The sequence below is a fragment of the Schistocerca cancellata genome, chromosome 4 (genome assembly GCF_023864275.1).
Source record: "Schistocerca cancellata isolate TAMUIC-IGC-003103 chromosome 4, iqSchCanc2.1, whole genome shotgun sequence".
NCBI lineage: Eukaryota > Metazoa > Arthropoda > Insecta > Orthoptera > Acrididae > Schistocerca > Schistocerca cancellata.
The window spans coordinates 503,211,201-503,237,850 of NC_064629.1; the positions used below are offsets into that span (position 1 = coordinate 503,211,201).

The window sequence follows — 26,650 nt, forward strand, 5'->3', positions numbered from 1 at the left end:
GTGTAAGGAGGAGAAACGCGTACCATCACGATTCCGACTTTGATAAACGTCGGATTGTAGCCTATCGCGATTGCGGTTTATCGTATCGCGACATTGCTGCTCGCGTTGGTCGAGATTCAATGACTGATAGCAGAATATGGAATCGGTGGGTTCCGGAGGGTAATACGGAACGCCGTGCTGGTTTCCAACGGCCTCGAATCACTAGCAGTCGAGATAACAGGCATCTTATCCGCTTGGTTGTAACGGATCGTGCAGCCACGTCTCGATCCCTAAGTCAACAGATGGGGACGTTTGCCAGACAACAACCATATGCACGAACAGTTCGACGACGTTTGCAGCAGCATTGACTATCAGCTCGGAGACCATGACTATGGTTACCCTTGACGCTAAATCACAGACAGGAGCGCCTGCGATGGTGTACTCGACGACGAATCTGGGTGCACGACCGAGCGAGGTGACGCAGTGGTTAGACACTGGACTCGCATTCGGGAGGACGACGGTTCAATCCCGCGTCCGGCCATCCTGATTTAGGTTTTCCGTGATTTCCCTAAATCGGTCCAGGCAAATACCGGGATGGTTCTTTGAAAGGGCACGGCCGACTTCTTTCCCCATCCTTCCCTAATCCGATAAGACTGATAACCTCGCTGTCTGGTCTCCTTCCCCAAACAACCCAAACCAACCCAACCCTGGGTGCACGAATGGCAAAACGTCATTTTTTCTGATGAATCCAGGTTCCATTTACAGCACCATGATGGTCGCATCCGTGTTTGGTGACATCGCGGTGAACGAACATTGGAAGCGAGTATTCGTCACCGCCATACTGGCGTATCACCCGGCATGATGGTATGGGGTGCCACTGGTTACAGGTCTCGGTCACCTCTTGTTAGCATTGACGGCACTTTTTAACAGTGGACATTACATTTCAGATGTGTTACGACCCGTGGCTCTATCCTTCATTCGATACCTGCAAAACCCTACATTTCAGTAGGATAATGCACGACCGCATGTTGCAGGTCCTGTACGGACCTCTCTGGATACAGAAAATGTTTGACTGCTGCCCTGGCCAGCACATTCTCCAGATCTCTCACCAATTGAAAACGTCTGGTCAATGGTGGCGGAGCAACTGGCTCCTCACAATATGCCAGTCACTACTCTTGATGAACTGTGGTATCGTGTTGGAGCTGCATGGGCAGCTGTACCTGTACACGCCATCCAAGCTCTGTTTGACTCAATGCCCAGGCGTATCAAGGCCGTTATTACGGCCAGAGGTGGTTGTTCTGCGTACTGATTTCTCAGGATCTGTGCACCCAAATTGCGTGAAAATGTAATCACATGTCAGTTGTAGTATAATATATTTGTCCAATGAATACCCGCTTATCATCTGCATTTCTTCTTGGTGTAGCAATTTTAATGGCCAGTAGTGTATCATTTCATGCTATGACCGTACACAGTGACACCAATAGCATCAGGCCAAGGTTCAGGGCCTGTATGTTGACGATGATCGCAATCCGACGACGTTCGTTCTCCTTTGATACATCGATCGATACATTCACCGTGATGTAGTGCAGAAAACCGGAACTCGTCTGAAAATACGGCCTGGTGCCATGTGTTGTCTTTGGTAACAATGGTTCGTGCCCGATCACCGAAGGTAAGTAATGCTGGGCCTGACTAGTACTTGGATGGGTGACCGTACAAGAAAAACCGGGTACCATTGGTTTTAAAGACATGCAAATCGCCCAGGTGGCGATTGAAAGAGTTGCACCAGACCGTGGTACCACACGCTTTTTTTTGTGGGGGGGGAGGGGGGGGGGGTATTGCGGGGTGCACCAGTCAGCGATCCTCGCTTTTCTGCCGCATGGTCGTCTGATGCACCAGACGTCACTGCACTGTCTGTGTGGATACTTGTCTCGCTGCAAACAAGCCCAATGCCTGACAAAATGTGCTGACATGGCTGTACTACTCCACTCGTCCGAGCATAAAAAATATCTGTCCTCTCGGGTGTTAGTCGTGTAAGGCCACTGAGATCATACATGGCGTTAAGTATGGCCTTCCTGAGCCCATCGATTCATTATTCTCATGCCATCTGTAGGATCCCTTCAAACGCGAGCAGCAATACTGCAGAACGATAAACCACAGTCTCGACAGGTCTCGATCCTGCCGCTATCGATTTCCGAAACGTGCTGGTACACTACCAACATTCAAATGCGATTACTATATGAGAAACCAGCAGCGTAATTTTTCCTTATGTACAGACTGACGTTACGCCTGCCTACTGTGTGCGGTTGCTTTTAAAGGTTCATCACTTGCATATACAGGATGGGGCAAATAAAAGTGGTCTGGATGAGTGGATACAAGTGGACGTGAATGTATGCATATAACCACCCGAAAAGGGCACACTACGTGTACGCCCGCCATGTGATCTACAGCGGTTCAGAGCGTAGTGAGGGCTGTGTCAGTGTGAGTGGAGCAGTGCAAAGGGGACGATCGTACTCACAGTGGAGTAGCGGGTGTTAATTGTGGAAAGTTACGTGACAACAATGTCGTGAGAATGGTGTGGTCAACTGTTTGCTGAGAAGTTTAATCGTGTCAAAGTGCCAGCAAAGAGTGCCGTACAACGCTTAGTCCAAAATTGGCGTCAGACAGGATCTGTTTTGAACAAGCCAAAAAGCATTCCGAAATTTGCCTGCAAACCAGAAAACGTGGCGGCAGTTCACCAGAAAATGCTTCAGAGTCCTACCAAATTAACGCAACGTCTGTTGTAAGAGACCACCATATCACGCCGATTGTGTGGACGAATACTCCAACTGGACTTGCACTTGCATCCCTACCGAGAGTCTGTTGCTGATGCAATAAAACCAGCGGATGCTCCTCGGCGCTTCCACTTTTGTGAATGGCTGTTCATTAAGATAACAATGAATAGCTTGGACATGGATCTGGTCTCTATGTCTGATGAAGCCTGGTTTCACATGAGTGGTTATATCAACTCACAGAATCACAGGTTATGGGGAGCGGAGGAGGAAGAAACTACAATTACTTCCAACAGGACGGAGCAATTGCTCATGCAGCCGGCCGAACCTTGGAGCACATTCACACAATTCTGACGCCTGACAGAGTTGTTAGAAGTCAGTCTTGTCGCGGCCCTAGCTGGCCATCCAGGTTACCTGATCTGTCAGTGTTCGATTACTTTGCGTGGGGAGCCCTCAAGTCCAAGGTTTACCGCAACAGCCCTCATAGTCTCTCTAACAACTGCTGCAGAACATTTGGGATGAGACTGCTGCGATTCTAGCAGTCCACCTTCGATCCGCATTCAGCACATTGCTGAACAGTACCAAAATGTGCCAACAGATGAATGGTGATCTCTTCCAACATCTGCTGTGTAGTCAGGTTAATACTGTATTTCCTTCCCTCTGTTGTGTTTCTTTCTACCCTATGGTATTGCAATTTTAATGGCTAGCCGTAGAGTAGCCCATGAATACAACATCATTAAGTGACAACTGCAATCCGTCAGCTCATACAGATAACTAGGTATAACAGCTTGTGGGGACATAAAATGAAATGATGACATAGGCTCAATATGGTAAAGGAGGTTCATTGGCAGGGTACTGGGAAATTCACTCGTTCTACAAAGGCGACAACTATTGAAACACTTGTGCGTCCCACATAAGAATATTGCTTAAGTGTCTGGGACCCATACAAATTGGACTAATAAGGATATTGAACGTGTACAAAGAACGGCAGCACTAATGGCCACAGATTTGTTCAACTCAGGGGAAGCGTCGCGGAAATGCCTTGAATTGACTGTTTCTTCAAGACAAATGGAACTTATTCCACGAAAACCTACTTACAAAGGTTGAAAAACCAGCATTAAGTGAAGAACCTAGGAACATTTTCAACACCATAGGCATCGCTCTTGTAGGGACCACTAAAATATGATTAGACTAATTGCGCATAGAGGCAGGTATGCAGTCACTCTTCCCGTGATCAATATGGGAATAAAACGGAAACAAGTTCTGACATGTGATACAAAATTAAGTATTTTCTGCTATTTACTACACAATGTTTGCAGAAAATTATTTATATTTAGTAGAAAATGCACCAAAACTACGGAATATGCCATCATGTAATAAAGCGAACAGATGAAGCAGTTCTGTCATTTCAACATATCTCCATTCGCCAAAATGTGTCTTTCTTGACATCAACGGAAATCTCTTTTTTTGGTACGATCAAAAAGTTGATGGGACATAGTTGGACGTCTATTAAAATGTGATGCAGAGCATGATGGTTCCTTATTCTGTTGGAGATCGTGATTTTAGTATCTGTACTCATTCTCTGTGATGATGCTCTGCAAAAAATATGGGATTCAGTCACACGCATTATTAGGTGACCAGCGGGTCACGAGAGCAGTACTGCTAAGCCTCAATAAACCAAGTCGTATGCCTCTGCTCGAAGGTAGACACTGAGAGTTTCTTCAGCCACCTGGCTGGAAAGGGATTTTTTGCTCCGTAGAAAATGGCTTCTTATGACAGTGTATGAGAGTTGTGCCTGAAGTGTATCTGTTCAGTTTATTCCATTGTAATGGGTATGTGCGTAGTGTAGTCTGACGTTTGTGTTGTATTATAATGGGAGAAGGGACATTGTGGAACACAGTTGTGGCACATGCGCTACTTCTCTTGATTAACACCGAGTGGCCCATCGTGCTTAATGTTCGAATCCGACTGACGGATCACCATGAACAGTGTCTTATGTCTCTACTCTATAGGAAGCTCTGAATCTAATCCAGGTTAAATTGTGATGCGAAAATTTCTTCCAGCACCAGGTTTTGAACCGGCTGCCTCCGACAGGGGCGCAACCACAGGCATGTGATAGCGGAGTCGGCTACGGAGGCGAATTGCTAAGCTGAAGGGGACGACAGAAAGACACTGCCACTTCTTAATGGGTTGGCAAAGGAACCATTACCAAGCGAAGAGCCAACCTGCAGAGAATTGAAGGGTTATTTCGTGTGGCCAATACTTGGTTGGTACCTGAGGCAGGTGGTAGCAGTGTGAGGTGGGTGCGAAAGTTCCACATTTGTCGGCATCGCGGACGCTGTAAATGATGGGACTGCTGTGTGGTTTATGGGATATTTTACAGAAAATGAGAGACTTGGAAGATATGTACACTCCAACGTACCATCGCCACTGATTGTCAGTGACCTTCCCTCCCTCTCCCCTCCCACCCTGCGTGACCATTTCCAGGAAGCAGTATTTCCACTAGCAGAGAGTATTAACTTCTTACTCTAGTCGCAAAACATGGGCACACTGTTAGCTCACATTGTGTTACTGTGAGGAGCAATCAAAAAGTTTCCGCTTGAGGGCGTTGCTGCCGTGTGTATGCAACACAGCGTTACTCGGTTGCGGATATACACGCACTGACATGTAGGTAAGGAATCAGTGAGGCATTCTATCTTTACGACGAGCGTGCAGTAAATCGAGAACGTGAACTATGACGACGTTATTACCATATGTGTCCAGACAGGACTGACGTGCTCTTATTCTTTCCTTGGCTGCTACTACTGAGAACCGGAGTCGAAAGCGTCGACGATGCAGTGGTATCTCCGTCGTCTTCCCGTCCCAAGAAGTTCAAGAGACAGTCATCTGCTGGAACAGTGATGCTCACCCTATTCATTGATTACCGGGGCCCATTGGTTATTGATTTCAAGGATCATGGTGCCTCCATTACTGGACAACGGTAATGAGAAATTCTGGAGAAATTACGGCATGCAATTAAGATGAAACTTCAGGGAAAACTGGGACAACGAGTGATGCTGCTTCATTATAAGGCACGTCCCCGTAAGGCAAATATCGTAACACAAAAGTTACGCCGACTCAAGTTGGAGACACTCTAGCATCCGCATTGTACTCCTGATCTCCCCCCATGCCATTATCACGCCTTCGATCGCTTAACAAAGGTCTTGAAGAGTTGAAGATTCTTGTCAGACAAGGATGTGCCGCAGGCGGTTTCGGACGTCTTCACGAAGCAGGATACGGTGTTTTATCAGACGGCTATCTTCAGTCTGGGGCGTCGGTTGGATGATTCTCTCAATGCTCACGGCTTTTTTGCCTGACTAGAATACCGATCCTAGACTGTACGGCATTCGTAAAGAAATATTTTGATCGCTGACCGACTACAAGAGATTCTGCGAGTTGTTGACACCAGCTTATGACCCGCGACGTACTCTGACTTTATTCAATTGTATACATTTTGAGTGAGCTAACAAGACGTAATTTGCCACCGCCAGCCAACAGTGTAGGTAGGGAACGGACGGTATATAAGTGTGACTGCATGAAGAACTATGTACACTATGTTATCAAAAGTATCCGGACAGCCCCAAGAAAATACGTTTTTCATATTTGGTACATTGTGATGCCACCTACTGACAGGTACTCCATACCAGCGACCACAGTAGTAATTAGAAATCGTAAGACAGCAGAATGGGCCGTCTCACGGACTTCGAACGTGGTCAAGTGACAGGATGTCACTTGTGTCATACGTCTGTACGTGAGATTCGCGAGATTTCCATACTCCTAAACATACCTAGGTCCACTGTTTCCGATGTGATAGTGAAGTAGAAACGTGAAGCAGCACAAAAGCGTACAGGCCGACCTCGACTGTTGACTGACAGAGACCGTCGATAGTTGAAGAGGATCGTAATGTGTAATAGGCAGACATCTATCCAGAGCATCACACAGGAATTCCAAACTGCATCAGGATCCACTGCAAGTACTATGACAGTTAGGCGGGAGCTGAGAAAACTTGGATTTCATGGTAGAGCGGCTGCTCATAAGCCACACATCACGCCGGTAAATGCCAAACGATGCCTCCCTTGGTGTAAGGAGGGTAAACATTGGACGATTGAACAGTCGACAGTCGAAAAACGTTGTGTGGAGTGACGAATCACGGTACAAAATGTGGCGATACGATGGCAAGGTGTGGGTATGGCGAATGCCGGTGAACGTCATCTGCCAGCGTTTGTAGTGCCAACTGTAAAATTCTGAGGCGGTGGTGTTATGGTGTGATCGTGTTTTTCATGGAGGGGGCTTGCACCCCTTTTTGTTTTGCGTGGCACTATCACAGCACAGGTCTACATTGATGTTTTAAGCAACTCCTTTCTTCCCAATATTGAAGAGCAATTCGGGGTTGGGGATTGCATCTTTCAACACGATCGAGTCCCTGTTCATAATGCACGGCTTGTGGCGGAGTGGTTACACGACTATAACATCCCTGTAATGTACTGACCTGCACAGAGTCCTGACCTGAATCCTATAGAACACCTTTAGGATGTTTTGGAACGCCGAGTTTGCGCCAAGCCTCACCGACCGACATCGGTACGTCTCCTCAGTGTAGCACTCTGTGAAGAATGGGCTGCCATTCCACAAGAAACTTTCCAGCATCTGATTGAATATATGCCTGCGAGAGTGGAACCCGTCATCAAGGCTAAGGTTGGGCCAACACCATACTGAATTCCAGCATTACCGATGGAGGGCGCCACTAACATGTAAGTCATTTTCACCCAGGTGTCCAGATATTTTGATCACATATTGTACTTGGTGCGCTTACGCAGCCCCTTCTTATGGCGGACAGACGTAATCGAAAGGAACCTTGATGATGGGTATGTCTGCACTCACATTCCCGTGCAGTCCAACATCGGACTACTGTCACATCCGAATGCCCCACAAATCTGGATATCGGTTGATTTGACCAGTATCCCGAATGGAGACCCACTACGAGCCGCCTTCAAACTGTGTCGTGTTGATAACGCAGGCTCATACGAGTACGCGGCATCTCTGTGTCCTATATATTGATAACACAATATCTCATGTTGTTCACGCCCCTTATATACCCTACAGGCATGGTAACAACATTAAATACGAATAGCACTAATGCAATCTGATAACCGTTCTACCTGTCACAGGGAATGTCAACTCCAGCCGTTTGCATGTACGTCAGTGGTATATTTGTCTAAGAAGTTACATTGTTTTGTGGGTGTTTCAGGTTTTTTTCAGGCAGTGTATATTCTCTGAACACCTAGACAACGGTAATTCTGTAATAACACTGTATGATAATGGCAGAGGCGGAACGGCATGGGAGATACGTCATTAGATGCCGTAGCGGCAGCAAAATTTCTTCTGTCCCAATAACTTTTTTCACCGGCGTCCAAGAATGTCTTGTTGTTACCTGGAAAGGACGACTAGAGTTAAACGTCTCGCTGACGACGAGTTAGTTAGAAACTGGACCACAAGATTGAGGAATAATGGGGAGGGAAATCGGTCGTTTCCTCGACAAAAGAAAAAATCCGGGAATTGTCTTTAATTGTGGTTTTAGAAAAACCACAGAAAACCTAAATCCTGGTGATATGAATTTTATTCACCCCATCTACTGTTCATCAGACGCACAATGAAAAAAAAAATACATCCAGAATCAGTATTTTCCTGAAAAAAGACCAATTATTTCTCGACCCTACAACTTTGTGAATGTAGAACCACAGCTCACTTTATGTTGAAAAAAATGTGCCTTGAAACAGCTATTAAGCCTGACTCATTTCAAAATACACACATCAAAAAAAGTTTTGCATCACACTGGTTCCAAGAATTCCTGAACATAGAAGTTGACTGTGGATATTGTATCACAGACACAGTCTCTTTGACTGTTCAGAGATGTCACTAAACCCGCCCAAAGATGTAAACAACCATGCATGAGTAGCGCCTATTAGACGGAGGGGGTTGTAACGCCGGAAATGCATATCCTCCTATTTCCATCTATTGTGCTATTATTTTCTTTCCTTGCTTTGTTACCTCAAGATATGACATTTCTGTCTCTTTATATATTGTAATTGTTTTACTATTTGTATATATATATTTATGCATTTATGTCGATGTATAATTGGTTTGTTTCGTAAATATTATTTGTATTTTACGCTGGGTCTTGCCTAGGGAAAACTGCTGTCGAACGATTACATCGATAGGTCGTGTGAAGAATCAAAGTGTGTAGGATCTTTGGTAGTGTTAACTCTGCCGCTTGGAGCGCGGGCTGAGCAGGGGGAGTGTGGCGGGAGTAGCGAGTGGAGCAGGTGTGCTGTGTGACGCTCCCGCGAGTTGCCGCGCTTTCGGGGTTTGGCAGCATGTAATTGCGCTCGACTTGCGATGATAGTTTCTGAAATGGTGTCGCGGACGGGAAACATTAACTAGCGCACATCAAGAGCCCGTTTCGTCTGGTGACCGTGTCGAGAAGAAGGCGCGCCAACATCCAGCTTCTGCAACAGCGACGGCCGACAATGAGTGACTGTCGCCACCTCCTCGATCGACGGCTTCAAACCTTCAATCAACCAACAAGGAAGACTGGAAGCAAGTAAAGTTTTAGAAGTGCATGGCAGACCTCAGCTTTTCAAACTGTACCATTTTCGTAACTATAATTACAGCAACTTAGCATGAACCTTTGTTGCTCATTGTCCCAATTGCATTGCCAAGCAGGGTCCCTTCCTTTTCCGGAATGAGCCCGAGTGTCGTTGAAATTCAGACGCCAGCATTAAAGTAACATCATTTCAATGCTTTAATTTCAAAGTTAGATTACACAAGCACAAATTAAGAGTGCGAGTTTTGTTAGCATATTTTAGCTTACCTGTGACTGCAGCTGTGCTTGGTACGTACTAAATTTTTCTATTGTTAATTGTTCAGAATCATTTAATTCAAGTTCAAAGTTAAATCTCTTATTTCTAAATTGCGTAGATTCAAGTAGTTTTTGAAATGATTGCTGAGGTAGTCCAAGACTAACCGTATTTTACTGAATTTCGATGTGCTTCAGAAAGAAAGCTCACTATTAACTTCAGTCACTAAATTAACTTTCGATTTTCCGGTTTTATTAATTCTTTTGCTAAATTAAGTCAGGGTGTAGCGAAATTTATTACTTCTGACAAACTTTCAGTTTTCACACTACACGTGTCAACCTTCAGTTGCCACGCTTCTAGTGCTAATTATATGTGTAATAACCTTTCTTTTTCAGTTACTATAGTAATTGTCCTTAGGACTGGCGACCGTGATTTCCCCCAAATCTCAAATACCTAATTACCGCTAGTTAATTGTTAACGTAACGGCTGCACATTTACTTTCTTTATTAACTTTACCCCTTTTCAAAATTAATTTCCACCAGTTTCATTAGCACATTTCCTTACATTTAGATGTAACCCTTTCCTCCCTCTTTACCGACAGGTTAACATCGGTGACGATTGCTTTTCCAAAACTCCCATTAGGTACACGCGGTTTCATTTTTCACTGTCATTAAGGTCGGTAAGTGAGGGGGAGGTTACACGTGGCGACCTGGTGACAGGACAATCTTCGGATTTGAGGTTGTTCTGGACACGAATTTTGCATTGTGCAAATCTCGTAACAAATTACTGGTTACGTACAGGCCGTTACGTCAGCGAGAATAAGTAGTGGGAGTAATCCTAATTATATTTGAGATTTGTCATTTATATTGAAAATTATTAAAATGAGTGAAAGCAACAATTACCAAAATTTGGTAGACTTGGATACGGAACAATCGGTCGAACAGTGGGAAACGCGCACGGCGGTTCCCATTGTTCAGGGGCAGGCGGCTAGCATGAAAGACGCGACCGCCGAAACGCAACAAAGAGCAGAAATGGAATTCCAAACTTTAGAAAATGTTTCGGAATCGGAAGCGAAAATCAAATCTGTACCCCTTGGTGATGAATACGGGGGAACATATATAGAGGAACCAGCTACGGAAGTAAAACCGGTAGTCTCCGGGAATTTAACTGATTTATTGAATGTTTTGATTAATGAAATCAAGAGTCAATCGGCAGAAATTATAGCTCTGGCTGCCAAGCAAGAAGCTCAGTCTGAAAAAATTGAACGGATGCTAGACAATCAGAACAAAGCTATTAACGTTGTTAACAACAATGTTGGAGTTGTTAACACAAAAGTTGATAAAATCAAAGAAGATATTGTTGTAATTAATACCGAAATCGGTAATCTTAAACAGGAAATGATAGGCGTTCAGGCGGGAATTGCGAGCATGTTGTTGTTGTTGTTGTTGTCTTCAGTCCTGAGACTGGTTTGATGCAGCTCTCCATGCTACTCTATCATGTGCAAGCTTCTTCATCTCCCAGTACCTACTGCAACCTACATCCTTCTGAATCTGCTTAGTGTATTGATCTCTTGGTCTCCCTCTACGATTTTTACCCTCCACGCTGCCCTCCAATGCTAAATTTGTGATCCCTCGATGCCTCAAAACATGTCCTACCAACCGATCCCTTCTTCTAGTCAAGTTGTGCCACAAACTTCTCTTCTCCCCAATCCTATTCAATACCTCCTCATTAGTTACGTGATCTACCCACCTTATCTTCAGCATTCTTCTGTAGCACCACATTTCGAAAGCTTCTATTCTCTTCTTGTCCAAACTAGTTATCGTCCATGTCTCACTTCCATACATGGCTACACTCCATACAAATACTTTCAGAAACGACTTCCTGACACCTAAATCTATATTCGATGTTAACAAATTTCTCTTCTTGAGAAACGCTTTCCTTGCCATTGCCAGTCTACATTTTATATCCTCTCTACTTCGACCATCATCAGTTATTTTACTCCCTAAATAGCAAAACTCCTTTACTACTTTAAGTGTCTCATTTCCTAATCCAATTCCCTCAGCATCACCCGACTTAATTTGACTACATTCCATTATCCTCGTTTTGCTTTTGTTGATGTTCATCTTATATCCTCCTTTCAAGACACTGTCCATTCCGTTCAACTGCTCTTCCAAGTCCTTTGCTGTCTCTGACAGGATTACAATGTCATCGGCGAACCTCAAAGTTTTTACTTCTTCTCCATGAATTTTAATACCTACTCCGAATTTTTCTTTTGCTTCCTTTACTGCTTGCTCAATATACAGATTGAATAACATCGGGGAGAGGCTACAACCCTGTCTCACTCCTTTCCCAACCACTGCTTCCCTTTCATGCCCCTCGACTCTTATAACTGCCATCTGGTTTCTGTACAAATTGTAAATAGCCTTTCGCTCCCTGTATTTTACCCCTGCCACCTTCAGAATTTGAAAGAGAGTATTCCAGTCAACATTGTCAAAAGCTTTCTCTAAGTCTACAAATGCTAGAAACGTAGGTTTGCCTTTCCTTAATCTTTCTTCCAAGATAAGTCGTAAGGTCAGTATTGCCTCACGTGATCCAACATTTCTACGGAATCCAAACTGATCTTCCCCGAGGTCGGCTTCTACCAGTTTTTCCATTCGTCTGTAAAGAATTCGCGTTAATATTTTGCAGCTGTGACTTATTAAACTGATAGTTCGGTAACTTTCACATCTGTCAACACCTGCTTTCTTTGGGATTGGAATTATTATATTCTTCTTAAAATCTGAGGGTATTTCACCTGTCTCATACATCGTGCTCACCAGATGGTAGAGTTTTGTCATGACTGGCTCTCCTGAGGCCATCAGTAGTTCTAATGGAATGTTGTCTACTCCCGGGGCCTTGTTTTGACTCAGGTCTTTCAGTGCTCTGTCAAACTCTTCATGCAGTATCTTATCTCCCATTTCATCTTCATCTACATCCTCTTCCATTTCCATAATATTGTCCTCAAGTACATTGCCCTTGTATGAACCCTCTATATACTCCTTCCACCTTTCTGCTTTCCCTTCTTTGCTTAGAACTGGGTTGCCATCTGAGCTCTTGATATTCATACAAGTGGTTCTCTTCTCTCCAAAGGTCTCTTTAATTTTCCTGTAGGCAGTATCTATCTTACCCCTAGTGAGACAAGCCTCTACATCCTTACATTTGTCCTCTAGCCATCCCTGCTTAGCCATTTTGCACTTCCTGTCGATTTCATTTTTGAGACGTTTGTATTCCTTTTTGCCTGCTTCATTTACTGCATTTTTATATTTTCTCCTTTCATCAATTAAATTCAAGATTTCTTCTGTTACCCAAGGATTTCTATTAGCCCGCGTCTTTTTACCTACTTGATCGTCTGCTGCCTTCACCACTTCATCCCTCAGAGCTACCCATTCTTCTTCTACTGTATTTCTTTCTCCCATTCCTGTCAATTGTTCCCTAATGCTCTCCCTGAAACTCTGTACAACCTCTGGTTTAGTCAGTTTATCCAGGTCCCATCTCCTTAAATTCCCACCTTTTTGCAGTTTCTTCAGTTTCAATCTGCAGTTCATAACCAATAGATTGTGGTCAGAGTCCACATCTGCCCCTTGAAATGTCTTACAATTTAAAACCTGGTTCCTAAATCTCTGTCTTACCATTATATAATCTCTCTGAAACCTGTCAGTATCTCCAGGCTTCTTCCATGTATACAGCCTCCTTTCATGATTCTTGAACCAAGTGTTAGCTATGATTAAGTTATGCTCTGTGCAAAATTCTACAAGGCGGCTTCCTCTTTCATTCCTTCCCCCCAATCCATATTCACCTACTATGTTTCCTTCTCTCCCTTTTCCTACTGACGAATTCCAGTCACCCATCACTATTAAATTTTCGTCTCCCTTCACTACCTGAATAATTTCTTTTATCTCGTCATACATTTCATCTATTTCTTCATCATCTGCAGAGCTAGTTGGCATATAAACTTGTACTACTGTAGTAGGCATGGGCTTTGTGTCTATCTTGGCCACAATAATGCGTTCACTATGCTGTTTGTAGTAGCTAACCCGCACTCCTATTTTTTTATTCATTATTAAACCTACTCCTGCATTACCCCTATTTGATTTTGTATTTATAACCCTGTAATCACCTGACCAAAAGTCTTGTTCCTCCTGCCACCGAACTTCACTAATTCCCACTATATCTAACTTTAACCTATCCATCTCCCTTTTTAAATTTTCTAACCTACCTGCCCGATTAAGTGATCTGACATTCCACGCTCCGATCCGTAGAATGCCAGTTTTCTTTCTCCTGATAACGACGTCCTCTTGAGTAGTCCCCGCCCGGAGATCCGAATGGGGGACTATTTTACCTCCGGAATATTTTACCCAAGAGGACCCCACCATCATTTAATCATACAGTAGAGCTGCATGTCCTCGGGAAAAATTACGGCTGTAGTTTCCCCTTGCTTTCAGCCGTTCGCAGTACCAGCACAGCAAGGCCATTTTGGTTAATGTTACAAGGCCAGATCAGTCAATCATCCAGACTGTTGCCCCTGCAACTACTGAAAAGGCTGCTGCCCCTCTTCAGGAACCACATGTTTGTCTGGCCTCTCAACAGATACCCCTCCGTTGTGGTTGCACCTACGGTACGGCCATCTGTATTGCTGAGGCACGCAAGCCTCCCCACCAACGACAAGGTCCATGGTTCATGGGGGGGATTGCAAGCATTGCGAGCATAAATACTCGTTTTGATTCCGAAATTAGCAGAATCGAGAAAAGTGTAGGAGAAGCAGTTGCTCCGATCATCGAGAATAAGGTGACGGAACAAATTCAATTAGTGAAAAAAGAGGATCAACAGAAGGTGGAAACTTTAAAGGCTTTAGTGTCCGAAGTAGACACTAAAGTGAGGGAGCAGGCTAATACCTGCGAAGAGAAAAAGAGGGAAGTGGAAACGCTTGCGACGACCACTTGCCAAGTAATTACGAGAGTGTCGGAATTAGAAAAGAAACTTGACGAAAAACAGAGCTATGTGCCAATCTGTGCACATAGATCGGAATTGTTGACGAAAGAGGAGCGGTTCGACCCCTTGAAAAAAGGCGGTATACACGCGACGGATTTCATTAAAAATTGTGAAAGAGTTTTACCCAGATCATGGACTAATGAGAGAAAAATTAATGCGGTTATTGATGTGCTGGCTGGTGATGCCAAGCGTTGGGGCTTAAACCTCAACATTACGAACCTAACTTTTGACGAGTTTAAAAATTTGTTTCTGGCTGAATACTGGTCAGAGCAAAAACAGCAAAGTGTCTGGCGCGAATTTGTCGTATCGAGGCCTTTCGATGCGAATTCGCGCGGTTCAATGAGGGAGTTTTGTGAGGGCTGGATCCGCAAGTTGGAATATTTGCGTGATCGCCGCACGGAATCCGAAATAGTCTGGGAACTCTACAAGAAGCTTCCAGATGATACAAAACGCTACGTAGGAAGCAATTACAGGACAATCAATGATTTCCTGGAAAGAGTTGAGGACGAGGACAATTGGCGCAGTAATCGTGACAGTGGTAAAGGCCGTGGTAACAACAACGGGTACCACCCCAACCATAACAACGATAACCATGGGAATAATGCATACCGCAGCAATAACAATAATGGTTCGGACCGTAATAACAATCGGTACAATGCAAATAATAACAGGAATGACAGAAACCAGTATCATACTAACGTGATACGGGCTTCACAGAATAGTAATAACGCCAGAGGGTGTGATCAGCCGCCTCAGCAGCATCCGGGGAGCGCATCTGCTGGGACGAGACAGGGAAACCATTAGCCGCGCCGATGAGGGGCCGAGCGGGCGTGGAGAAATTTTGGCGGCCCAATAACAGGAGAAAACCCAGGTATCGTCATTATGAAAATTCCGTGTGGAATAATCAACGGCGGGAGTGTGTGCCAGTGTTAGGAGAAAGGAGTGCGCCCACAAGTAGTAGATCAGCTGTATACACGGCAGTAGGTAGTACATTCACTGTCAGTGAGAACAATTTAAGTAGTGTTCCGGAAATCGATTATAAAGTGGCAGCTGTAATACCCACAGCGGAACTGGAGATTGAGTTTAAGAATGATTCGCAAGTGTTGAGAGAAGATCAGATGTCGGATAAAACGTCCGTCATCGAGCGAGGGGATGCAGAGAGGGATGAGGTCTGGTTAAGGCAGTTCGGTCGCTTATACGACGAACTAAGAGATTATAGGGGTCTGTATGGGAGAAGCGTTTATGGGGAGCGCGTGCAGGATTTTCCGCGTCTCGTCCCGCAGGAAGATAGTGTTTGTGAAATGATAGAAGGTTCTGGCCCTAATCGGCAGACTTTACCAGAAACAGTTGATGTTAATGGGGAGCACGAGCAAGATTCATCGTGTTTCGTCCCGCAAGAGTTGGATGTTGAGGTAGTAACGGAAAGTTCTGGCCCTAACCGGCAGACTTTACCGAAAGTTATAGTGGTAGAAGTAGCCGACCCATCCGACGCAAACCTCCAGTTTAAATATTGCGAGAGTATTAAGGAGAAAGATTACGAAAATTTTAGTGATAGCCGGACACGATTGGTAGAAAAGCACGTAGATTACAGCGTGTACGAGGTTAGAGCTGACGTTATACGGTCAGACGGTAGCAGTGTGGGTTGCGCAGATCCTGAGGAAGTAATTGCAGATACTACTGGGCACATTTCTCCAGGTAGATTGGCAGATGAGATTAATCTGACCAAAGTGGAATCAACGAAGGTGACGATTAATGAATTGATAGCAAAGCAACACTCACTAGTTGACGACTTACAGGAAAAGGTTTCGGTATTGGAGGCGAAGCTACAGACTAAGCCTCAGGACAAACGTGTTGAAATTAAAACTGTATGTGAACAGAGGCTGAAAAGGCCGCCAGATAAGCCGGATTTAGGATCAAAGCCGGATGGTTTTTTCTGGAATGACCTGGATATAGACGAGGATTTACTGTGGGAAAATAAAGAAACAGTCGAGGACAAGTGTAGACAGATAGTAGTGTCTGTTAATATGCACGACCTACAACTAAACGTGTTGATTGACACCGGTGCAGAATTGAGTGCTGTATCTGGGAAAATATTTGAGTTACTGAAAGACAGACCTGGCATCGTAGTTATGCCAGTAACAGGAGTGAAAATTATCGGTGCTACTGGGAAGGCCAGTAAACCGGTCACAAAACAGATTTTTGTCAACTTCGAGATATGTGGGGCACGATTTGAACAAGAGTTTGTCGTCGTGCCAGACTTAACTACGGAAGTAATTATTGGGTTAGATTGGCTATTAAAGTACCGTGCAGTGATTAACTGCGAAAGCAAAACTTTGACATGTACGTCACAAGATAAAACAATAGTAGTTAGTTTCGACGAGGCAGGAGACGGTGTGCATAGGCAATACCAGCCTATACACATTGTTAACTGGCCGGATGCTATTGACGTAGGTATGAATTTGAACTACTGTAATGTGAGGAATCTCGGAATTGACAATAGTGTAGAAAGTGAATTGGAAAGTATTGTAGACGGTGTGCCAAAGGTAACACACGAACAAAGACGAGGTCTGTATGAAGTAATAATGAGGAATAAGAGTGTGTTTTCAGACAAACCGGGACTTGTGGAAGGATATAAATGAAAATTGCATGTAATTCCTCACGAACCATTCTTCGTGAGACCGTATGCTATACCGCTGTCCAAAAAGGAAGCAGTGCAACGGGAGATAGATAAGATGATCAAATGGGGAGTGATTGAAAGAAGTACGAGTCCATACAATAACGGTTTGGTCATTGTAGCAAAACGGGATGGTAGTGTGCGTATTGTGATTGACGCACGCACGTTGAATAGGGTCGTTCAACGCGAAACAGACAGACCAGAGAGTATGGAGGAGATTTTGCAACGTTTTCATGACGTTAAGTTCATGACTAGCCTCGATCTGACGGCTAGTTACTGGCAAATAGAACTCGAAGAAGAATCTAGGCCATACACCGCCTTCTTGTTTGCGGGCAGGTGTTATCAGTATAGAGTACTGCCGTTTGGACTTAATATATCTGTGTCCGTATTCATCAGGGCCCTAGATAAAGTGCTAGGACCGGCTTTGAGTTCAAGATTAACTGTATATGTTGACGACCTATTGTTGGCCAATGCCACTTGGCATGACCATTGTGACCTGTTAGATGAAGTTCTTAGAGCATTGCGCCTTGGCGGAATGACTCTAAAGTTAAAGAAATGCGAATTTGTGAGGCAGGAACTGAAATTTTTAGGGCATGTAATTACCACTGCTGGTATTACGAAGGACCCAGAGAAACAAGAGGCAATAAGGAATTGTCCTCCACCCAAGTCTAGGAAACAGTTAAAAAGTTTTCTAGGGTTAACAGGATTTTATCGTAAATTTGTAAAAGGACAATTGTTTAATGATGAAAATTTGAATAACCTCTTACGCAAAAACGTTCCGTTTGTGTGGACTGACGGGTGTCAGGCCGCTTTCGAGAGATTAAAAGACGAGTTGGTAAGATCTAACATACTATTTCATCCTGATTTATCGCTACCCTTCCATCTGGGAACGGATTCGTCGAATTACGGGGTGGGGGTAGAACTGTTCCAAGAAGTTGGTGAAGGAGAGGACAAGGAACACCGGACGATAGCGTTCGCGAGTCGAACTTTATCAAAAAGTGAGCGAAACCACACGATTTCTGAGAAAGAGTGTCTCGCTATCGTGTGGGGATTCAAGAAGTTCAAAGGTTACCTATGGGACCGTAAGGTGATTATTCATACGGACCATAAGGCACTCACTTATCTGAAGGATTGTAAACTACTTCACGAAGGACTGACTAGGTGGTCGCTGTATTTACAGCAATTTAACTATGACATCTGTTACGTAAAAGGGACCGACAATTGCGTAGCGGATGCGCTGTCGCGGTTGCCCGAGTCTGATCAAGATGTATGGAAAGATGAGTTAAATGGAGTGGTCAAATTATACTATTTTAAAGAAGTTGAGGGACGTAAATTAGTAGTGAACATCTGTAAGAATCTACGTCGTCATCAGAACGAGGACGGTTGTTTAAATATGGTGAAAACCCGATATGACGAAAGGAGCTCAGAAGGAGAGAAATTAAGAAAGTATTACAAGATATACGATCATATCTTGTACATACGTAAGGGTGAAGATAGTAATATTTGGCGGGTATGCTGGCCCACCAAATACGTCACGGAAATAATAGACTACTACCATTTGGCGTATGGTCACTGTGGACCTAAGAAATGTACGGAAAAGCTGAGTGAAGTAGTGCATTTTAACAACATGTTAAAACGCGTTACTGACAGAGTGAAAACTTGCGATTTATGTCAGAAGGTGAAGGTTACCAACTGTACGAGTCGTGGTCCTATGCAAAGTATAAGGCCTAACGACACCTTTGAATTACTGTGCGTGGACTTGTACGGACCTTTGCCCAAGTCATCAGGAAACTTTGCCTACATTTTAGTAGTGCTAGAAGCTTTTTCCAAGTTCATCAAACTATACCCGATTAGGAAAGCTACGGCCAAAGCGGTCTATAGCAAGCTTGTGAACGATTATTTTGTTCATATTGGTAAGCCCAAGGCGATTCTATCAGACAATGGGGCACAATTTACTTCTAAGTTGTGGAATGAAGGTATGGAAAGTAATGGGGTCAAAGTGATCCATATTTCAGCTTACTGTCCGGCTGGAAATCCCGCTGAGAGGTATATGCGCGAGCTAGGCCGACTTTGCCGTACCTATTGCCATCACAATCATAGGGCATGGGGCAAATACGTAGCAGTATTTGAGAGAATTATGAACACCTTGAGACATGAATCGACGGGATTTTCTCCAGAGGAAATCCTGTTGGATGACAGAAGTAAAAGTTTAGTGGAAGAGATAATCAAATTCCCTCCACGGATTGACATTAGTATTGGTGTGAAAAAAGATCGTTTGCGAGAAGTAATGAAGCTAAAAGCCGATGCTCGCATACGTCGTCATGACGCTAAAGCGCGTTTTGCTAAGTTTGCAATCGGAGACTTAGTACTTGTAAAAGCTCATGAGAAATCGAGCGAGATAGACAATGAAATCTCTAAATTTAAGTTTGTTTATAATGGACCATATAAAGTCATTGGTATACCTCACACAAATGCTTATTGCTTAGAGTATCCAAGCTCTGGAAAACGATTAGGTATACGGAATATTGTAGACTTGAAATTGTACCAACCTAGGATCGATTAATACCACACAATGGGTAACTTGTACAGTATGTAAATATAGAGTGTAAGATTTAAGGATGTGCCATGTTACGATGCTTTTGCCTGACCTAGAGGTCATTAAAGAAGTTGTAATTAATAAGTAATTAATTTTGACTAAATGATTTAAGAGTAACTGATTAGTAATCATCTGAAAAATCCAAGCTGCTAGTTTAAGTTTTCAGCTGAATCACAGTAGATTAAGGAATGTAAATATGATATTGTAACTTGCTGTAATATTTCATGAATGTGTGTTTTTATTAGTCATTGCCGATGTACTTAGACGCTGTTTTAAGTTTCAGGCTAGTACATGCGTGTGATGATGGACAGTGTTGAGTTATCCACTGTGATAGTATTAAGGGACTCCTTGAGATTACTCGGGAGTGAGTTTTTCCTAAAGAATTCAGTGAAACGGACGTTCTGGAAATGCCGTTACGCAGGCGAGTGAGATCAAGCGTGCCGCACAGGCGGGCGCAACAATACTTGCGAGGCGAAGCCGCTATCGGCTCTTGTGCCGCTGTCGGCATTCTTTGTACTCGCGAGTACGGAATGTGGAGTTGCTTTTCTTCCCGGACAGCTGATGTGAAAGAATTCTGCTGTCAATATTTATGTTTTTTTCGATCTGCTGTATATTATTTTCTTGTTTAGCGTTAATTGGACATGACGAGAAAATTAATTATGAAAAGGTTACATAAAAATGTGTATTCTATGTAATTAATCATTAGTTTGCGTATTTTGATATACCTGTTTTTATGACCATGTACTCTGATTAATTTTGCAAATAGCTTTCCATTTCTTATAGTGTTACGAATTTTAATGATTTTGGAATAGCTAAACCATTTTCTATGTTTTCTACGAATTTTGATATTTTGTCAACCTGTTTTATTTTGTGCAAGATGACAGAGTGGAATAAGATTAGGAGGGCCTCCACTCAATTATTATTGTCTAAAAATTGGTTTATGGTTAATTAGACGAATGCTAAATTTTTTTTGATGTTTTGAGCATATGCATTTCCGCTGTTTCTTCTTTGGGACATTTTCTGAGTCTGTTTACGTTCCACAAACATCCTCAGACAATGTGGGGCACGTGTAACGCCGGAAATGCATATCCTCCTATTTCCATCTATTGTGCTATTATTTTCTTTCCTTGCTTTGTTACCTCAAGATATGACATTTCTGTCTCTTTATATTTTGTAATTGTTTTACTATTTGTATATATATATTTATGCATTTATGTCGATGTATAATTGGTTTGTTTCGTAAATATTATTTGTATTTTACGCTGGGTCTTGCCTAGGGAAAACTGCTATCGAACGATTACATCGATAGGTCGTGTGAAGAATCAAAGTGTGTAGGATCTTTGGTAGTGTTAACTCTGCCGCTTGGAGCGCGGGCTGAGCAGGGGGAGTGTGGCGGGAGTAGCGAGTGGAGCAGGTGTGCTGTGTGACGCTCCCGCGAGTTGCCGCGCTTTCGGGGTTTGGCAGCATGTAATTGCGCTCGACTTGCGATGATAGTTTCTGACATGGTGTCGCGGACGGGAAACATTAACTAGCGCACATCAAGAGCCCGTTTCGTCTGGTGACCGTGTCGAGAAGAAGGCGCGCCAACATCCAGCTTCTGCAACAGCGACGGCCGACAATGAGTGACTGTCGCCACCTCCTCGATCGACGGCTTCAAACCTTCAATCAACCAACAAGGAAGACTGGAAGCAAGTAAAGTTTTAGAAGTGTATGGCAGACCTCAGCTTTTCAAACTGTACCATTTTTGTAACTATAATTACAGCAACTTAGCATGAACCTTTGTTGCTCATTGTCCCAATTGCATTGCCAAGCAGGGTCCCTTCCTTTTCCGGAATGAGCCCGAGTGTCGTTGAAATTCAGACGCCAGCATTAAAGTAACATCATTTCAATGCTTTAATTTCAAAGTTAGATTACACAAGCACAAATTAAGAGTGCGAGTTTTGTTAGCATATTTTAGCTTACCTGTGACTGCAGCTGTGCTTGGTACGTACTAAATTTTTCTATTGTTAATTGTTCAGAATCATTTAATTCAAGTTCAAAGTTAAATCTCTTATTTCTAAATTGCGTAGATTCAAGTAGTTTTTGAAATGATTGCTGAGGTAGTCCAAGACTAACCGTATTTTACTGAATTTCGATGTGCTTCAGAAAGAAAGCTCACTATTAACTTCAGTCACTAAATTAACTTTCGATTTTCCGGTTTTATTAATTCTTTTGCTAAATTAAGTCAGGGTGTAGCGAAATTTATTACTTCTGACAAACTTTCAGTTTTCACACTACACGTGTCAACCTTCAGTTGCCACGCTTCTAGTGCTAATTATATGTGTAATAACCTTTCTTTTTCAGTTACTATAGTAATTGTCCTTAGGACTGGCGACCGTGATTTCCCCCAAATCTCAAATACCTAATTACCGCTAGTTAATTGTTAACGTAACGGCTGCACATTTACTTTCTTTATTAACTTTACCCCTTTTCAAAATTAATTTCCACCAGTTTCATTAGCACATTTCCTTACATTTAGATGTAACCCTTTCCTCCCTCTTTACCGACAGGTTAACATCGGTGACGATTGCTTTTCCAAAACTCCCATTAGGTACACGCGGTTTCATTTTTCACTGTCATTAAGGTCGGTAAGTGAGGGGGAGGTTACAGGGTCCGACAGCCGATCAGTTCCAGTCATTCCACCAGGAAGGAGATACACGACTCGTGTTGTCTGTGGTTCAACCATGCCTAGACGGTTAATGCCGCGGTTCGATCGGTCCCTCAGTGTTACTTTTTGCCAGGAGGGGCTCTCAACAATGGAAGTGTCCAGGCGTCTCAGAGGAACCAAAGCGATGTTGTTCGGACATGGAGGAGATACAGAGAGATAGGAACTGTCAATGACATGCCTCGCTCAGGCAGCCCAACCCTTAGACGCAACGTCCAGCGAGTGCAGAAAGGTGAAGGTTCCCTGATGTTTTGGGGTGCATTATGTGGGACCGACGTACGCCGCTGGTGGTCATGTAAGGCGACGTAACGGCTGAATGATACGTGAATGACATCCTCCGACAGCATATTGGCGAGGCATTCGTCTTCATGGACGACAATTCGTGCCACTATCGTGAACATCTTGTGAATGACTTCCTACAGAATAACGACATCGCTCGGCTAGAGTGGCCAGCACGTTCTCTAGACATGAACCCTATCGAACATGCCTGGGATAGACTGAAAATGGCTGTTTATGGACGACGTGACCCTCCAACCACTCTGAGGGATCTACGCCAAATTGCTGTTGAGGAGTGGGACAGTCTGGACCACCAGTTCCTTCAAATGGCTCAAATGGCTCTGAACACTATGGGAATTAATATCTGAGGTCATCAGTCCCTTAGAACTTAGAACTACTTAAACCTAACTAACCTAAGGACATCACACACATCCATGCCTGAGGCAGGATTCGAACCTGCGACCGTAGTGGTCGTGCGGTTCCAGACTGAAGCGCCTAGAATCGCTCGGCCACACCGGCCGGCCAACAGTGCCTTGATGAACTTCTTGACAGCATGCCACGACGAATACAGGCATGCATCAATGCAAGAGGACGTGCTACTGGGTATTAGAGGTACTGGTGTGTACAGCGATCTGGATCACCACATCTGAAGGTCTCCCTGTATGGTGGTATAACATGCAACATGTGGTTTTCATGAGCAATAAAAAGGGCGGAAGTAGTGTTTATGTTGATCCCTATTCCAGTTTTCTGTACAGCTACCAGAACTCTCGAAACCGAGGTGATGCAAAACTCTTTTTGATGTGTGTAGTTTATTTGCTGTGTATAAGAACTGCACTGCAGTTGCATGTTATCATGTGGTCTACTTAATGACATTGTCTACTCGGAACACAAATATTTGTGAAGTTAGCAGAACCATGCAACAATCATTAGAAATGAGTGACATTACACCACCCACCGCCAACAGAGAAAGAAAGAATGGTTCAACCATTCAGAGATGTGCATCAAACCACACGCTGAAAATCAAAATTCGGTGAAGCCAAGACAGCTTGTAGCATTGAAGAAAACAGGCCCTGAATGTTTGCTAGATGAATAACGTGCCTGACAGCACCTATAAAAGTGTAAATTATAGCTGTGGTATTAATGAGACGAACGTTGTTAGTATTTCGCCAGCCGATAATATCCCAGGAATGAACGGTGGGTGGTGTGTTAGATGAATGAGAAGTCCAAGTGATGTGTATCCCGCATAAAAAACACACACACACAAACATTTCTTGTAACACGTGGATAAGTTTCGTCTGGTTAGAATATAACGACTAGAATATGGGAAGACAGGGCGCCTCTTTGGGTTTTAAACTTCCCTGACGCAGAGGTCGCTACTGAAAGTACACACAGTTTGGAGCAAGATGAGACACTGCGATATGCTGGGGCAACACGTTCAGCGTTACACCAGGTTAGCGATAGGTCTACTTAATGACAGTATAGTTGCACAGTATCAATTATACCATTCTACTAAATGCTCTCCTTCAGTTTTTAAGCATATTTCTTAAGCTTTCGACCTTAGCAGTCGTTCACGATTTACCAGATGCGGTGCCCACAAATCAGAGAAGCTGTTCCAGCTTCGATGACATGCCGCACTTAAAAGTTACCTCTTCATATTAGTTTCAAGCCAGTACCCACTGTATACGAATGGCAAATCATAGGCCACGTATGTTTTGAAGGTAACATTACAGAAGATGCAAGTGTACTAAGTTTTCAAAATGTGTGCGATTATTAAGCACTGGACGAATATAGGGAATATTCAGCTCAATAATAGATATAACATAGTAAAAACGCCCGTATTCAACCGGCATAGACATCCATTATAGTTAAAGCTTTCTGCGAAGAAACATTTGAAAGAAATAACATATGGATTATGTACATTACCGCTAGATGTTTGATTTACTATTCTTGTCATACCTCCCATTTTATTCATTAATGCCATATTAGACTTACGAAAGGAAAGATGTTAACAAACAACTTTTTACCTGCGTTCAGCCACCGGACTTTTTCTTATAATGGTAAAAGGGGCTGTTGTCTATGTAATGGACTCTGACACGTAATAACTAAGAAGCAATAATAAGCTAGTGCTCTCCTTTTGTTTCAAACAAACAAACACCGTCCGAACCGGCTCTGAAGGCCCAACGGTACCGAGAGGCCGCCGTGTCATCCTCAGCCCGTATGTGTCATCGAATGCAGATACGGAGGATAATGTGGTCAGCACACCACTCTCCCATCCGTTGTCAGTTTCCGTGACCGGTATTTCTACTTCTCAATCAAGTAGCTCCTCAATTGGCCTCGCATGGGCTTATCAACAGCGCTCGGCAGACCCAGACAGTGACCCATCCAAGTGCTAGCCAATCCCGACAGTGCTTAACTTCTGCGACCTGACGGGAACCGGTTTTACCACTGTGGCAAGGCCGCTGACCCTTTTGCTGCAAAATATTATGAAATTGAAGCTGCCCCTTCCAACAAGTGCTCTTTTTGCATCATGAAGATCCTCAAATATACAAAGACCCTTTTTGTTTCGTACGACATAGTAACGTGTGCATATGAAATCTGGTATACTAGCTATGGTTGCATAAACACTGTGATCTCCAGATGTTTGTTTCGCAATCTATCTTGAGTTCTGCATTATATTCTGTTTAGCGCACACTTGGTAAATCTGGAGTCAAGAACGTAAAAACGGAAATAACTTTTACCTGCTGTGTCGCTGCCAAGTAACATAGCCAGAGGAAATTAGTACTATACATAGAAAGACCTGCTACAGTAAGGAGCAAAAGGTAACTGAAAGAAGTACGCAATGAGACGAACAGAAATAGTACCTTTATTCAATCATCCTAATTTCGCTGAAGCCACCACGATTCATAATGGTCCCCTGGACATTATAAACTGCGAGAGGTGACTCTTAACAGGATGTGTGATCACCACCGACGGCAGTGGATGCCCTGGAACATGCTCCCTTGATATTCACAAGGCTGGTAAGGAGTTCTTGTGGTAGAACGCTCCATTCCTGTACCGGCGCGGTTGACAACTGCTGTTAGTCGTTGGTGCACTTGGACGTGTTGCATTACTTCTTCTCAACCCATTACACACTTGTACCCTATGGAATTTAGTTCGGGAAAACGGGCAGGACAGTCCATTCGCCAAGAGCTTCTCCACTTGCACTGTTCTGTGTGATCACGCATTGTCATCCGCAAAAATGAAGTCAGGGTCGAAAGCACCTCCAAACAGAGGTGAGTGTACCGTATTCAAAGATTTCGAAGTCAGTACGCTCATGCCACATTATGACGCCTCACACCATAATACCTGGACGACCAAAACGGTCATGGATATCAAATTAAACACATTTCAGGAGTCTAGTTTCCAACCTTATTTTATTTGACAACCAGTTTCTGCGTTTTACTACGCCATCTTCAGGCCCTGACCAACTTGTAGGAAGATTCTACCTCGATTGTGATCAAAACAGGGGCCAGCAATACTGATATTAGTAGATTTTTGTTATAGCGATCACTTCATCCGTACAGAGACAAAACGGTCATGTTCGACCATGCTGAACGCACCCTCATATGGCGAGAGGTGGGATAACGTAATGCACCCAGAAACATTGTCGAACATGGTCGTTCCATACACTCCAGATTTCTCCCCATGCGATTGTAATTCTATTTTGTAGCCCTGTAGAAAGACATTCGTGGC

The 26,650-nt window shown here is 43.6% G+C and overlaps 1 protein-coding gene across 1 annotated transcript in view; it reads right to left on the reverse strand.

Moving 5' to 3' along the window:
• The window catches only part of LOC126183719 (U-scoloptoxin(01)-Cw1a-like), a 114,836-nt gene that overhangs the window by 31,982 nt on the left and 56,204 nt on the right, over nt 1-26,650 (reverse strand). The gene's annotated exons all lie outside the window — the stretch shown is intronic.